Here is a 17,648-nt window from a genome sequence, read left to right as displayed (position 1 = left end):
AAAGACTACCTAAAACGGCATAATAAAATAATTGCATAATTCTCTGATTTACACCAAACAGCCTAAGTCTTCTTAAAAAATACAATCGTTGCCAGAATTTTGAACAAAGATAATCAATGTGGGCTTTCCAAGTAAATTAACGATCAATGACCACACCTAGATACTTATATCCACCTGCTCAATGATATTATGATAACTGGGTTCAACTGCAGTGAATTATAAACAGTACATAGTGTCATTCTTGTTTTATGAAAGCATTTTACAAAAGAAAACATTGTGTAATGCTCCTGTTGTTTGTGTTTTTTTATTTTATGAGTGGCAAAGTGTATCACTAAGTGTATGGGTGAAACCTTTTCTAGTGTTCTGGAAGAATGAGTTGATCTGAGACATGAATGAAGTTTCAGTGCATTTTGAATGTGAAATGAGCTGCTGTCAAGCTGTAAGTTGGTTAGGAGAACTGAGTGAAGAGTTTTGAAAATGTACCTAAATATTGAGAAATGTGTCCTAGCAATTGTAAAACCCTGTAATTTAATTTAATTTGGCAGGGTAAATCCCAGTGTTTTCTCTAGTTTATTTTAGTTTATTTGAGAAGTTGCACATATATTGGTAACAGTACTGTGAGGGTTGTTGGCCTGTTTTCTCACCTGAGACAAACACTGGCCTTTCAGGCCTTCCTGCATTGATATGTAAATTGTGTGTGGGGGGAAGTGCAACAACTCAATTCACACACTAGAGTCTACATACACATGAAAAATACCTATTTTAGAATATCAAGGATAATAATGAGTTATAGTTAAATCATTCAATCATTCATAGCACAGTCTTAAATGATATCTTAAATGATATCAGGTTAAAAGACCATGATATCTTCTCCAAACCAACTTACAGCTTGACAGCAGTTCATTTCACATTCAAAATGCACTAAGTGTATGGGTGAAACCTTTTCTAATGTTCTGGAAGAATGAGTTGATCTGAGACATGAATGAAGTTTCAGTGCATTTTGAATGTGAAATGAACTGCTGTCAAGCTGTAAGTTGGTAAGGAGAACTGAGTGAAGAGTTTTGAAAATGTACCTAAATATTGAGAAATGTGTCCTAGCAATTGTAAAAACCTGTAATATAATTTAATTTGGCAGGGTAAATCCCAGGGTTTTCTCTAGTTTATTTTAGTTTATTTGAGAAGTTGCACATATATTGGTAACAGTACTGTGAGGGTTGTTGGCCTGTTTTCTCACCTGAGACAAACACTGGCCTTTCAGGCCTTCCTGCATTGATATGTAAATTGTGTGTGGGGGGAAGTGCAACAACTCAATTCACACACACTAGAGTCTACATACACATGAATCATACCTATTTTAGAATATCAAGGATAATAATGAGTTATAGTTAAATCATTCAATCATTTATACCACAGTCTTAAATGATATCTTAAATGATATCAGGTTAAAAGACTATGATATCTTCTCCAAACCAACTTACAGCTTGACAGCAGTTCATTTCACATTCAAAATGCACTGAAACTTCATTCATGTCTCAGGTCAACTCATTCTTCCAGAACACTAGAAAAGGTTTTACCCAAAAAACACACGTTAAATAAAAAAAAACACAAATAACAGGTAGCATTATAACATATTTCTGCTGTTTTCTGTTGTTCAGAATTCACAGCATTTTGTCACATGTTCATTGTTTACAGTACAGTACACATTTCCCCCCAAGTTTCCCCTTTTTATAGATGGTGATGAAACTGAAAGATTAATACCTGTATGTGTTCAGCTACATCTAATTGTTTTGATAGTATTTAATTTTTTAGATTCTGAATATATTTTAATACGGTATTACTGTAGAAGTGTTGCAAATGTCTGTGTCATTCAATGTTGTATTAATGCATTCAGTGACTACATCTTCCAAACTACATATTTCACTTAGACACAACCACTGCCAAAACTCAGAGCCCATTTTTATACACTCTTTTATACGCTCAAAACTGTTAAACATAATTGAAAGATCTTATAAACATTGAGATCTTTCAATTTAAATGAATTAATTTCTCACTTAAACACAAAGACCAACAGAACTTGATTTACTATACAGGCTTATTTGCACATGCTTACATATTTTTCCAAGACTGTGTTATTTAATTTAAAAACCTAAGCTAGACTGAAATGTGCAATATTTCTACCGTATACCACATTGATATATATTCTGAATATTCTTTTTTGAAAAAAATCAGAAAAATGAAGATGTAACTAAACACATACACAAGTCTTAGTCTTTCAATTTCATCACCTTCTATACAAAAGGAAATAATTTTGTATATTAATGTAAACATGAACCATGTAACATGAACTGCATTGAATTCTGAACAGCAGAAAATAGTGCATATTGCTGCCTGTTGTTTGTGTGTGTTTTGTTTTGTATATTTAATTTATGTTTGTTGGCTGAAACCTTCACAGTTCTGAAAGAATGACTTAATTTGAGACATGATTGATGTGTTCTGGTAGTTTTAATGTGTTTCAAATGTGAAATTAACTGCAGTGAAGCTGAAAGTTGGTTAAGACAATGGGAGTGAAGAGCTTTGGAAGAAGTGATAAGTATTGAGAAATACATACATTCTAATTTAATTTAATTAGAATATAACATTCTAATCTTGTCGGATAACAGATTATGATCGGGTTACAAGCATCCCCTTTCAGTCAGGGAAAAAATGTAATGATGCCCAGTATCAAGTGTAATTTAAGTCCAAAGGGAAACAATGTATTTATTTTATTTTTATTACTGCCAATGTCTGTGAGACCACAACCCATAAGATTGGTCTTTCATAACAGAAAAGAGGGTCTCCACTTTGTTGCTAAAGTGAAAAATGTGTACCGTAATTGCTGCTAATATACAGTATCAAATCATGTTATATCATTTTATAATTGTATTAAAATGTGTACCTTTTTAAAAAGAACGGCAACATGTTCAAAATTTAAACCAAAGGAATAAATATAAGCATTCCCCTGACTTACTGCTGTGGTCGCATTATATTTATCTAGAGTCTAGATCATGTACAGTTTAACTTGTGTGGTGACCTGCAATTGTTACCTTAAAGCAATATTTCTGCTCTATTCACCCCCGGCCAAAAACGATCACCTCAGTTTTGTCTTCATTTAAAGACAAAAAGTTTTGAGCAAGCCAAGATTTAACCTCATCTAAGCATAATGAAAGAGAAATTAATGAGAATTTAACAGTTAAAAAGATAATGCAAGTAATTTTCAAACTAAAGTAATACGCTACACAACTGCGTGCAAAATGTAAAATATTGTTAAATACAACTATAACATTGTTTACAAACAAACCCTATAAACACTAAAAGGGCTGTATTATGCAAGCCAGGCCAGTAGTTCACTTTGTAAAAAAAAAAAAAAAAAAAAAAAAAACGGCAAACACGTAATACTCATGACCATGTGAACACCTGATGATAAGTACACATGTGAACATGTTATATACTTGTGCATATGACCAGCCTGATCTCATGAACATGCATCTCTATAGCACGCATTGTTTATCGTGCAATGTTTTATGCGAAAATTAGTTTTTTACATGCATATGATACGCACTTTATTGCGTGTACACACACCCTACAACACTAATCCTAACCAAACATAATACATATTACATAATACACACCACTACTAAACCTACCCTAAACCCACCCATGCGTATCACATACACGTAAAAACTAATTTCCGCGTATAAATTGCACAATAAACACAATGGGCCCTATTTTAACGATCTGAAACGCAAGTGTCAAAGCGCAAGTAACTTTGTGGGCGGATCTCGGCGCTGTTGCTATTTTCCCGGCGGGATAAATGACTCTTGCGCCCGGCACAAATCTAAAATGGGTTGGTCTGAAGTAGCTTCATTATTCATAGGTGTGGTTTGGGCGTAACGTGAAATAAACCAATCAGAGCGTCATCTCACATTCCCTTTGAGAGCAGGCGCGCTTGTTCTATAGCGGAGTCCTATTATAACGGCGGATTTGCCAGGCGCACGCGAGGAGCTGTTCACAGCCGAGGAGACCGACGTTCTCGTCAGGGACGTTGGGGATGGAGAAACACACCCAAATTAACTTTGGTTAAACATTAAACAGGCGTATGATAATTTGGGTAAATGTGTGAGCTAGATGTATGCTTTTATAATAAACTATCTATCTATCTATCTATCTATCTATCTATCTATCTATCTATCGTAATAATGTATTATTTGCAAAAATGAGAACTGCTGCTTCTGTGTAGATGAGAGAATAAAAGTGTATGTTGTGCACACGCTACATTGATTATGGCCAAGCATGCGCCCTTAAAATAGCATATGAATAACATGCGCAACGCGCCACTGACTTTAAACTGTTTGTTTTTTTCGGTCAGTAGCGCAATTGTTTTCTAAACCTGTAAAATAGCATGAGGGAACGTTTGCGCCGGAACACGCCTCCTCTTTGCGCTGAACCGCCCCGGGGAGCGCAAGTGTATTTCTTAGTTAACCGATGTGCGTCTGTGGAGGGAAAAGTCTGCTTTGCGCGGGTGTAAAATAGGAATGATACATGCGTCGCTGCATTTAGTGTGACCGGGTTGGAATGACATACCAATTTCACAAATTCCCGTTTATGTTGTTTACATGCAGATGGTAAAGGCATAATTTTCAAAACCTTGCACTTTAAAACTCGTTTTCAAAAGCTTGCATTGTCAGGCCCCCAAAATGGCATTTTCGTTGAAATGAACGGCCAAAACGTTTTCAGTTTTCAGTTGAAAATGATGTTGTGTAAACAGACCCTAAAGCGTTTATTATTTATTGCACTTTAGTTTTGTTAATTGTTCATTTAAGTTGGCCTATTTATTATATATACAGTTATATATACAGTTTTATTCTGGTTTACTGTGTTCACAGAAGTACTGCGGGTGCTTGATGTGACGGTGTGTGAATCCTCATGTTCTGTTGTTTATGCTGCTATTTGCACATGTAAGTCTACATGTTTGAGGTATTTGAATCGGTCACAGACTATTATCTATTCTAATTCCATTTAATTCTAATCTAACCTTCAAATCATGTCAGTTAACTGATCTGACTGGTTAACAGGCATCAGCTGTCAGTCAGAAAACAAAATGTTAAATGAACATCCCTACTTCATATATTTCAACTGAACCAACTAAAAATGTTCAGTGCAGCTACATAACATTTTGAGATTGACCTCCAAAATCTTTACAGTGTGTTTGTGATGGCAAGAAATGTACAAAGCAGCCAAACACGTATCGTTCTTTACCATCCAACTGGGGACGCGAAGTTCATTTTGATTAATAAAATCATTATTCACTGTTTAAAGTATGCTTTACACTATACTAAATATAGGTCACCTGAAATTGTTACCTTAAAGAGCTATTTCTGTTTGATTAATCCCATAAACCCTAAAGGGACTGCATAACCAAGCATAGAAAGTATCTATGAAGAGAGAAAATAAGCTTTAAATAAGAGAAATAATATTATGAATGATAAAAGGCATAATATATAATATACTATATATATATATATATATATATATATATATATATATATATATATATATAGTTACATAATGAAGACAGACTTCACTGCCAGTTCACTTCACTGTTCACACACACACACACAGCTCCATTACAGGCTATTGTGAGTCCCCACTTGTATAGGTAGAGATCGTTCAGAAAGTCCCCACTTGTATAGGTAGACATCGTTCAGAGTTGAGATTCCATCTTGGCATGTTTAAAAAATTTTTTTTTTTGCATATTTGAAGTTATATTATGAAAAAAGACCTTACAAGAAAATTGTGTATTTCATTTTTGTTTCTTCAAAATGACCAGATGCAGCAAGTCAACTTAAAAGTTTTGAATTTGATCTTCAAGAAAGGTCCACTGTTGGATGGTAACGAGCGACACATGTTTGGTTGCATTTAAATTGAGCAATATTTCAAACACTTAATATCTCTGTACATCAACATCCTAGAAACAAAGGAAACAAAAAAAAAAAAATAAGGACATGTCTACTGAATTTATTACGGTAGAAATTATGTTTTAATTAATATGCAGCCAATACTATCAGTTGCAATATCTTAATAATATAATAATAATTACATTATAATTATAACATTGAGTTGCAGATCCCCTCTTGTGTGTGTGTGTGCAATGGCACATAACAATGACAAGTAAATTGTTAGGGACTGCATAACCAAGCTTAGAAAGTATCTCTGAAGAGAGAGCGTTAAATAAGAAAAATAATATTATGAATGATAAGAGGATATTCTCGCCTCTGATTTTGAACTGTTGCTGCCGGTGTCACGATTTTGGGTTTGTTCTTGTCATGTTTTTGTGTCATGTCATGTTTCCATGTCTGTCATGTGATTCCCTGTTTGTCATGTGATCCTGCCATGTGTCTTGTCATTGGTTAATTGTGTGATCACTGTTCATCACAGGTGTCCCTTGTCTTGTCATTAGTCTTTGTATTTAGCCCTCATGTTTTCCATGTGTCTTTGTAAAGTATTGTTTCCTGTAGACCACTGTTTGTAAGTCTTTGTTCATGTTCTGGTTTTTGAGGGTTTGTTTTCATGCCACGCCATGTTTTTGTTTTATCTTTGCTTTTGTTTGTAATAAACTGCACTTGGGTTCTCATTTACACTTGCCTTCAGTGGATCCTTATTACAGCCGGGCCATCTGTATTTTTTACCCCGTTGTAGATTTAAATGGTCTTTCCTCAAGCAATTAAGTTTTTGATAACTGATGATGTTCGTCATTCTTTTTTTTTTTTTTTATTGTATATGTTTAACTATGCATATTGTGATCTCTGATGCCTGTGTGAACATATATTATATCTATGTTATTATATGTATACTGTATTTATATGAACATAAAGACATAAAGACATACAAAATAAAGACAGACTTAACTGTTCACACACACACACACACACACACACACACAGCTCCATTGCAGGCTATTGTGAGTCCCCACTTGTATAGGTAGAGATCGTTCAGAAAGTCCCCACTTGTATAGGTAGAGATCGTTCAGAGTTGAGATTCTATCTTGGCATGTTTAAAATTTTTTTTTTTTTGCATATTTGAAGTTATATTATGAAAAAAGACCTTACAAGACAATTGTGTATTTCATTTTTGTTTCTTCAAAATGACCAGATGCAGAAAGTCAACTTAAAAGTTTTGAATTTGATCTTCAAGAAAGGTCCACTGTTGGATGGTAACGAGCGACACATGTTTGGTTGCATTTAAACTGAGCAATATTTCAAACACTTAATATCTCTGTACATCAACATCCTAGAAACAAAGGAAACAAAAAAAAAAAAATAAGGACATGTCTACTGAATTTATTACAGTAGAAATTATGTTTTAATTAATATGCAGCCAATACTATCAGTTAACTATTTTGTGAGCTCATCTGAAGTGAGGACTAGTTATGCCTTGTAAATCATTTATAAAGGAGATTTAAAGACTCAGTTATCTTCTAAACAGAAAAAGGAAACAAACACACACAGTGATACAGAACATAGAAATATTAACAGCCTTTAAATCTCCTTTATAAATGTTTTACAAGGCATAACTAGTCCTCACTTTAGATGAGCTCAAAAATAGTGAACTGACCACTACTAAATACTTCATAACTACCTGAATTACAGTAGAAATACATGTTAATAAAGCATTTATTAACACACTGAGTAACTATTACCATATGTCTGAATAATAAATATGTATGAATGTACATTTAAATAGTTTAATCATTTACTCACACTTTCTAAGTGATCTTATGAACCACTGACAATTCCTAAATAACTGCTTTGTAAATGATCCTATACTTTATTTAGAAATGATAAATTGATCATTAATAAAGTATGAAAATACAATTATTAAACACATTATAGATATGTTTTTAAAACAAGAATAAAGCATTTATATCTGTATTTATATACTGCTTATTAATGTCTATTCATTTATAAAACTTTATAAAATGATTAACTGTTTACTAATTCTTAACTAATGATTAATAGCGTGGAGTTATTATAAAGTGTTACTGAAAGCTCCAGTTAAACAGCAGCTCTACAGTCTCAGAGCCTCTAGGACAGCAGCCATTCAAACAATAGAGAAGTGTGAACGACGTGTGTTAATGGGCCACTGCAGTTCCTGCTCCAGCCTACAGGAGCGCTGCTGAGTATGGACTTAAACACACACACACATGTAGGTCCCCACTTGGTCAAAAATGTAAAAAATTCACCAGAGCGTGTTTTAGCTGATTTTAACATGTTTTAAAGCATGACCAACAGGGGACTTGAAAAAAGTCCCCACTTGGCTCGATGGTCCCCTGTTGGTGAGTGTGTAACGACACCAAGGTCCCCACTTAGATAGGTAGACAAGTACACACACACACACACACACTAAACACTAATAGCAAGAGCATTACATCTAGCAAGTAAGTCAAGTCTCCTTTATAGCGCTTTTTATAATACAGATTATTTCAAGGCAGCTTTACAGTGATAACAGGAAAATAACGCAAAAAAGTTTGCTTCTCCTGTACAGCAGATCTAGAAGAAAATAGTGTCATAGTCCAGCTTAAGTAAGTTCAGTGATGGTTTAATTTTGTTGTAAATAAGTTATTAATTTAGTTCATTTATATCACTCTGGATAAAACAGTGATGTCATCGTCCAAATGACATTCATGTACAAACTATTCATGGAGCACCAGCAAAAGTGTTTGTTTTCCAGTTGATTGTAGCAATCTTCCACTAAACTATGGCACGTTTCATGTTTTCACCATGAATGAAACTGAGAAATGTCTTCTTTAATGTGAATTTTGCATAAAACATTGCTATTTTAATAAACCTGAAAATAAATATCATTACTAATTTTGGCAAAAAAAAACAACAACAACAAAAAAGCCATATATCCCCCCAAAACTGCACAAGATTAAAACATTAATTAAAAAAGTGATAGTAGGCCTAAATGCGTCTAAAAAACATGATTTGATTGTTACAAAATCACACTGTCTGCGGCCTCTGGAGAACCCAGAACAACTGCTAGCATAAAGTTTAAGGTAAAAATAACTGCCATTAAATTATAGTATCTTAATACTATGCAATTAGATAAACTGTTCATTCATTCCATCACTTTACCTCTGTCTTTATCCCCTTTTATCCTCTTCTCTTCTTTTTGACACTGTATCTATTGCAGACTATAATGCTCATTTATAATGTGTCATGTAAATTCGGCCATCCGTCACAATCAGGAAACTTTCACCGTGTCTAGAGCTGGCAGGCCCGTTTTTACAGGGGTGCTCGAGTGTGTTAAGCCCCCTTAAACAAAAGCAATGCTGTCTACATTGGATGCGGCGAGAGGCAACGCTACACAACAAATTACCAACAACTGATCGTGCGCGCTCTGTTTCTGACGCACTTCAAGCGCTCGCGGGGTGGGGGGAGATTGATGCGCCAGAGCGGAGTCGGAGGACTTAGTTAAGTTTTTGAGTTTTTTTGCTTTATTTGGTAGTATTTCGAATTAATGGTTTTAAAATAGTATTAGTAAAAAAAAAAAAAAAAAAAAAAAAATCACTCGTTCACGCATTTTGGCGCCCCTATGGATGAGTGGCGCCCCTAGCATTTGCCTATTCCGCCTATGCCTAGGGCCGGCCCTGATCGCGCGTCTGTGTGTGAAAGAATAAACTGCTTTGCTATAGCCTACTGAGATGAGTAAAAATCGACTGGAATATGTTGAAATAAAATGTATTTGTATAAGCAACGTATTAAACTGCAAATTAGCATGTATATGCCCTAATATTTCATAAAAACAACGTTACAGTCAGTCACTTGTTGACTAGATTTGGGTACAGTTTTTAGGCTACTGTAGAATATACTGCCACATCAAATAAGCTTTTGTTTAGCAATTGTCTATATTCAAACTAATGAATACATATGATAAAATGTAGGCCTATAATCTTTTTTCTTTTTCTTTTTTACAAAGAAAGAGTACACTTGAAATATTGTTGAAATTGTAATTATTCTTGTAATTGTAACATTTTTAATAAAATAGCAAAACATATTTACAAGAGAGATGTAAGCGAAATCTTAAATGGTCAATATAAGTCTACTTCTAAATACATATTTTGTCCTTGTATTGTGGCTCAGTCAGTGTCACACCTGAATGAATGGCTAATTATGCAGTCATTATGCTGAGTGGGTGGGACATTGAAATCTAATGTGTAAACTACTCCTCCCCCTCGCATATTGGCTTTCCAAGCAAAACCTGTTTTACACCATTTAAATCAATGTATTTTTTTTTGTGAACGATAAAGCAAGACTATTTTAACATAATTTTGAAGCTAGAACTCAAAGGGACAACATCCATTGGTCAAAAGTCTTGTGGACACATATTTAATATGTGTTTTGTGGTCTTAATTCAGCAACTTTCATTTTAATTTTTTCCAATAACCACGCATAAACATTATTCTCTTAAAAATACAAACATCTACATACACGTTGCTCGCATATTATGGTAGCCCTGTTTGTGCTATATAGAGTGAATTTACACCTTTGCCATTAACGTCTTTATAAATAACTGAAAAAAGCAAAAATGTCAAGGCATGTCAGAACATCTCAAGGACCCCAAAAACAGCCTGGTCCCCAGAGGGTTAAAACTGGCAGATTTAAGCTACCCAGAGAAAACCCCAGTCATCTTACCTGGCAAGCATCACGTTTCTGCGTTACTCATAAGGCACTACCATGAACGTGTGGAGCACCAAGGCCGCATATTCATAGAAGGGGCCATTCGTGCTGCTGGATTATGGCTTATTGGAGGCAAGAGGTGCATAAGCAGTATACTTCATGGATGTGTAACCTGTCGTAAACTTCGTGGTAAACTAGAAATGCAGAAAATGTCAGACTTGCCACCAGAACGACTAAGCGTGTCACCACCCTTTACTTACACTGGCTTAGATGTCTCTGGGCCTTGGACAGTGGTAGCTCGCCGCACAAGAGGAGGTCAAGCTCTCAGTAAACGCTGGGCGGTGCTTTTCACCTGCATGAGCACCCGTGCAGTTCACATTGAAGTCATTATGTCTATGGACTCTTCGAGTTGTATCAATGCACTTCGCAGGTTTTTCGCGATCCGTGGCCCTGCAAAACAACTGCACTCAGACTGTAGAACCAACTTTGTTGGTGCTTGCAACGAGCTTGAATTCCACAAAGTTATTAAAGAAACAAAGGTGCAAAGATACATCAATAACGAGGAATGCACATGGGTTTTCAACCCACCACACTCCTCCCATATGGGAGGTGCATGGGAGCGAATGATTGGTCTGGCTCGTAGAATTCTTGACTCAATGCTGATGCGGGAAGGACACTCTAACCTCTCAGATGAAGTGCTTTGTACACTTATGGTGGAAGTGACAGCAATTATTAACAGTAGACCTCTCGTACCTGTTTCTATGGATGTAGACTCACCCTTGATTCTTACCCCTGCAATGCTCTTGACACAAAAAGCAGGTTCTTCACCTCCAGCAGGAGACTTCTCTGAAAAGGACATCTACAAACGCCAATGGCGGCAAGTACAGAGCCTAGCCAACCAATTTTGGTGTCGCTGGAAACAGGAATATCTGCAAACACTGCAGGTTCGTCACAAATGGCAGGAGCCATACCCAAACATCCAGGAGGGTGACATAGTACTACTAACGACAATCAAGTGGCCCGAAATGAATGGCCTATGGCACTCGTCACAAGTGTTTTCCCTGGTCACGATGGAAAGGTTCGAAAGGTTGAACTTAAAGTAACTAAAGAAGGGTCCAGCAAAACTTTCTTGAGGCCTATATCTGAAGTCATTCTCCTGCTTAGAAAATAAGAAAACTCTTTTAAACAGTTGGTATAGATGACATCTTTATAGATGTCAGGCGGGGAGTGTTATGTTCATTGGATTAATTGTTTTAGGTTTCACATTTGGGACTCTTATTTTGAAAATTACCAGACTAAGCAAGGGAGCAGCCATTTTAGTTTCAGTTTGCTCAGCTCTCTCTAGCATTAAGTTCCATGTGACTGCCGCTCCAGTTTTCTTTAATGTTCATGCCTTCGAAAGCATTGTCAGTAAGTAATTATTGTAAAATGTGTAAATTGAGAATATTTCCTTTATTTCCTATGCTATTTTCGTAATAATTAAGTGTTGTTTTATACACCAATTGCTCAACTGGTAACTCTGCTCTGTCAGCCTTTATATTGTGTATATATATCTTGTATTGTTTTTACTAAAAGCAATTTATTTGTGTATTGTTTTTGATAGTTTCACTCTCCTTTGAAGCATATTGGAGTAAACATCAGGAGTTTTGAAAACTACATCCTGGCTCCAGTCTTTATTTGAAGGGAGTTTGGCTTGCTGCTAAAATTGTGTTCACACATATGGAAACACACAAGGAGAGCAGTACAATATCAAAATCTTGACATTTAATCAAAACTGTGTGCACATTGCACGTTTATAACATAACATATAGTTTAGTTTAATGCAAAGTTTAATATAACAATATTGACTACATTTGTAACAAATTGGATGTAATGATGATACAATGTTAGGTTAATTGTTCCCAGAATGTTATACCTGAGAGACAGAAATTTATGTTCAAACACTTTCTTACAACAGACTCAAAATAATGACAAACAAATAATGAATTTATCTTCTGAAAAGTGGTGTTATTATCAGAAATGAGTTCTATATTTCCAGTTCTATATATATCAATTATTCAATTCCTACAACAGTTCAGAGAGAAGCTGAAAGAATATTGATTAGGGTTGATTGCTGTAATCAGACATTGATTAAACGATTGAATGTGTGCAAAGTAAAGACAAAGGAATAGTTTGCAATTCAGAAAAACAAGCATTTAACTTAAAACATCCAGTTCTGTGTATCAGATTGTTACATAATACTTTACAGGTAGACAAACTATTAGAACAAAACGGAATTTACATAATTTCTTTGTTATACATTATGTCTGAAATTAAAGTATAGAGTGGTGCAGATAAGACGCAGATAAAACCCCGCCTCCTGGCTCTCTCTCTCTCTCGAGATTTTAAATTTATGAGTAAAATAAAAACTATGGTAAACATAACTTGACGATAGTTTGTTTTTTTAAAACGTAAATAACACACAAACATATTCATACTAAATGCGAGTTTTGAAGCAGTTATGATATATATATATATATATATATATATATATATATATATATATATATATATATATATATATATATATAATTTTTTTTTTTTTTTTTTTTTTTTTTTAAACATACATTTTTAATAAGTAACCTATATGTCAGTTTTGGGTGTGAGTGTGTGCCATTTATAAGAAGTAATGTTAACCATATGCTTTATTTTACTCATAAATTGAAAAAACCCATAGGAAAATCTTGAAGGAACCAGCAGCGAATTAGACTTTAGTTTCTGACGTCATCCGTGTGCCAGCAGTTTTGATGATACAATACTTGGAAGGGAAAAATAATGTATTGCTGTTGGCAGTGTTAGATTTTAAAAGAACAGATAAATAAATTCAAAAGAAAAAAAAATGCATTAATCTTGTGGTGGTTGAGGAAAGAACCCTGACATGATTGTAAAGCGCTTTGGGTGTACAGTAATAAAGCGCTATATAAATGCCTTGTTTTATTTTATTAAATTCACACATTCATCACTATCTGATTTTATTAGTGATTCATTATTATTCAGTCAATCTTCACTGAATTGTTTTTTATTTTAATTCAACATCCATAACGGAAAATTAAATTTACATTTACTTTCAATGCTTCAAATGAGAGCAGAAAAAGAGGGTCACAAGCCAGTGGATCAAGACAAATAAATAATTCGAAGCTTGTCAGATGAAACCGCATATATAGAAACTAAGGCTGCGTCCGAAACCGCATACTTCCCTACTATATAGTATGGAAAAAGCAGTAGGCGAGCGAATAAGTATGTCCGAATCCTTAGTATCCATAAAAGAGTAGGCGAGAATTACCAGAGTGACGTACTAATTATCGCGAGATTCGGGCGTACATATACTTATAGTGCGTCCGAATATTCCTACTTTCCTACTATATAGTAGGGGAAAACAGTACGTGAACGGAGTAGTATGTCCGAAACCTCAGTACTCATAAAAGAGTAGGCGAGAAGTTCCCGGATGGCTTACTGCTTCAACCCAGATTTTGAAGAGCTCGAAGATGAATCCTTTTCTATCCCAGGAGGCCACGCGAGAGGATACGTCATTATCAAACATCGCAGAGATCAGCGACGCGGGTGCTTTCAAATGTGAGTAAACACGGGTCCTTGTGTTAAAATTGCATGTGTTGCACTACTATAGAGTAAACTGTTGAACTGTTGAAGGTGTAAAGACGTTACACAGTATAGTATAGTTGTGATTTTGCTGTAAAAACACGTTTTATTATGTATAACGTTAGCTAACAGGCGAGCTCCAGTAAGGACACGTAAGTTACGTCTCTAAAGTGGATTTACATAAACCATATACATCTTAAAGACGCTTATTTTAAATGTCTATTTACATCTGACAGGAAAATCTTCAGTAAGTATTGCAGAAGAGCACATCACAACACAAAATACCGTAGACATCTGAGTGATGAATGTGTGCTATTATGTAGAACAAATCTATAAAGTAACTAAACATAAGTTCACTATTTTATTTGTCCATTAGTACTGTTGATAAATTGAGGAACATTTATGTTGGATAAAAAGTTAAAACAAGCTCATAAATCACAGAGGTAATGTGAATCTTGTCTGGATGTTACAGGGTCAGATGAACAGATGTGTGTTTATCCGGTGGAGAGTGGCTCATGAAGCTGAATGCTGCCATCAAAGGCTTTGAGTGAGTATACTACAGAAATGAATAACAACAACTAATTATTGTAATTTCAAACAGAGCTATTACAGCACTTTTCTGATTCTTGATTTCTGTGCATTAGCTGCACAGCTTTTGTGGTGGAGCAGGACCTGCAAGGGAAGATGATGGCGGCGTTTGTGAAAAAAAGTTTTTTTGTCTTCTAAATAATACTGAAATCATATGACATTGTGTGGTTAAAATGACTGCTTTTGTGTTATGTTTGTGCATTTTGTAGAATCTGAAATGTCAGCAGACTGGTGTGAGCACTGAGGATGAAGAGCCCAGAGCTGAATCCTGGAGGTGGTGCCATGGATGAGACCCTCCATCACTCCACCAGCCCTTACGAGACCCTCCATCACTCCACCAGCCCTTATGAGACCAGGGTAGCCGCGGGGTCTTAAAAGTCTTAAAAAGGTCTTAAATGTCATGTTCCTAAATTAAGGCCTTAAAAAGTCTTAAATTCCATTGCCCAAGTCTTAATTTTTTAAATGAAGGTCTTAAATTTCATTATACTAGCCTATTTATTCAAAGTCAACATGGCTGCAAACGCAAGGTGAAATGGGGGAAAAAACAACAACAACAACGTGGAAATTCAACAGGGTTTAGCGTAACGTCAGAGAACGTCTAATTTCTAGTATGCACAAACAATAGTTTGGGTTTTAGCGCCGGCGGCAATTGATCAACATTCTAATCAATCAGTCGAGAGGAGAGACATCATGGGGAAGTGACGTTCGGTTCGGTGTACGCATTTTCAAACCGAACGGTTCGTTGGACCATTTTTCCTGCCGACCAAAATTTCATTATTTCAAATGTAGGCGCGTTGCAAGCGCGCTCATAATGTAAGAGACGCCTGCGCGACCACAACATTGTCCAGCATCAAATGTGCAAACGTAATGTAAGCGGAACGAAACTGGGCTACTCGTTATTGTGTGGTTGAAGGACCGTTTATCAGTTTGGACCAGTGCAGCGCGAGCGATCTTGATCAAGCGACACTGTTACACAGCGGTAATAAGAGATCCAGTAAATAAATCATTTGAATTCGCCACAGAAGTAATAACATCGCTGCGAGATCTAGTGAGAAACATTCACATTTCTCCGTTATTAGCGGATCAAACAGCGCTGACGTGGAAACCAGGAAGAAACATTGTGCCATGAATGAACTATCCAGTGTCCACAGATCTGCAACATTCACCATGGATTTACTGTAGTAACACTAACTGCAACCATGGAAGTTTGGCAGGAATAGTAGGCAATAATGCTTTCAAGTTACATTACGTTGGTTTTATTTTGACTTTATGAATAAAATTGCTGCCCTCAAATGTTTATCTGAAATAAAAATAAAGCTTTGTTTATAACTACTACAATATTAGGTTACATTTCATTTTTTTCCAAGGAGCTGTTTTGTTTATGCTCCTAAGAAGAGTCTATTATAGCTCCATCATTGGTCAAAGTGTGTTAGTTTTAATAAATAAAATAATAATAATTAAAAAAAAATTCTCTGGCATTTATTTCTTTTTGCTGTATCGAAAACGTACCAAACCGTGACACAATCGTATTGAACCGAACCGTGAATTTTGTGAACCGTTACACCCCTACTATCTATATCTCTCTTACCTATCTGTCTACCCCTCTGAAGCAATGATTGAAGCAATTTGAATGCTGAGAAACTTTACTAAGACGATTTGAAAAGTTAGTTTATCTGATTACTGTTATGAATGTTTGATATTTACCAAAAACATCACTTTGCAGTGTGTTGTTGAATGAGTTTTTTTTAATAATAAATGTATTTTTAATTAAAACATTTGTTAGTAATAGTCATTATTGGGATTTGATCTAGTGTGTTTTACGACTGCATAATGGGTGCGATGTAGGTCTTAATTTTCATTAAAGTGGTCTTAAAAAGGTCTTAAAAAAGTCTTAAATTTGGGGTGATAAAACCTGGGGAAACCCTGGAGACCCTCCATCACTCCACCTGCCCTTACGAGTCCCTCCATCACTCCACCTGCCCTTACGAGACCCTCCATCACTCCACCAGCCCTTACGAGACCCTCCATCACTCCACCTGCCCTTACGAGTCCCTCCATCACTCCACCTGCCCTTACGAGACCCTCCATCACTCCACCTGCCCTTACGAGACCCTCCATCACTCCACCAGCCCTTACGAGTCCCTCCATCACTCCACCTGCCCTTACGAGTCCCTCCATCACTCCACCTGCCCTTACGAGTCCCTCCATCACTCCACCTGCCCTTACGAGTCCCTCCATCACTCCACCTGCCCTTACGAGACCCTCCATCACTCCACCTGCCCTTACGAGTCCCTCCATCACTCCACCTGCCCTTACGAGTCCCTCCATCACTCCACCTGCCCTTACGAGTCCCTCCATCACTCCACCTGCCCTTACGAGTCCCTCCATCACTCCTGCCCTTACGAGACCCTCCATCACTCCACCTGCCCTTACGAGTCCCTCCATCACTCCTGCCCTTACGAGACCCTCCATCACTCCACCTGCCCTTACGAGTCCCTCCATCACTCCACCTGCCCTTATGAGTCCCTCCATCACTCCTGCCCTTACGAGACCCTCCATCACTCCACCTGCCCTTACGAGTCCCTCCATCACTCCACCTGCCCTTACGAGTCCCTCCATCACTCCACCTGCCCTTATGAGTCCCTCCATCACTCCTGCCCTTACGAGACCCTCCATCACTCCACCTGCCCTTACGAGTCCCTCCAT

At 36.4% G+C, this 17,648-nt stretch overlaps 1 long non-coding RNA gene across 1 annotated transcript; it reads left to right on the top strand.

The window, feature by feature from the left end:
• Positions 1-13,446: 13,446 nt before the first annotated feature.
• On the top strand, positions 13,447-17,000 carry LOC308705588. The gene is made up of 3 exons (XR_014031944.1): positions 13,447-14,330; positions 14,827-14,901; positions 14,999-17,000. It is a non-coding gene; the product is annotated as an uncharacterized lncRNA (long non-coding RNA).
• The last annotated feature ends 648 nt before the right edge of the window (positions 17,001-17,648 follow it).

The sequence above is a fragment of the Scardinius erythrophthalmus genome (genome assembly GCF_964197995.2).
Source record: "Scardinius erythrophthalmus genome assembly, chromosome: 17".
Taxonomy (NCBI): domain Eukaryota; kingdom Metazoa; phylum Chordata; class Actinopteri; order Cypriniformes; family Leuciscidae; genus Scardinius; species Scardinius erythrophthalmus.
Note: the sequence above shows the minus strand (reverse complement) of the source record. Positions and strands in the feature narration are given on the sequence as shown.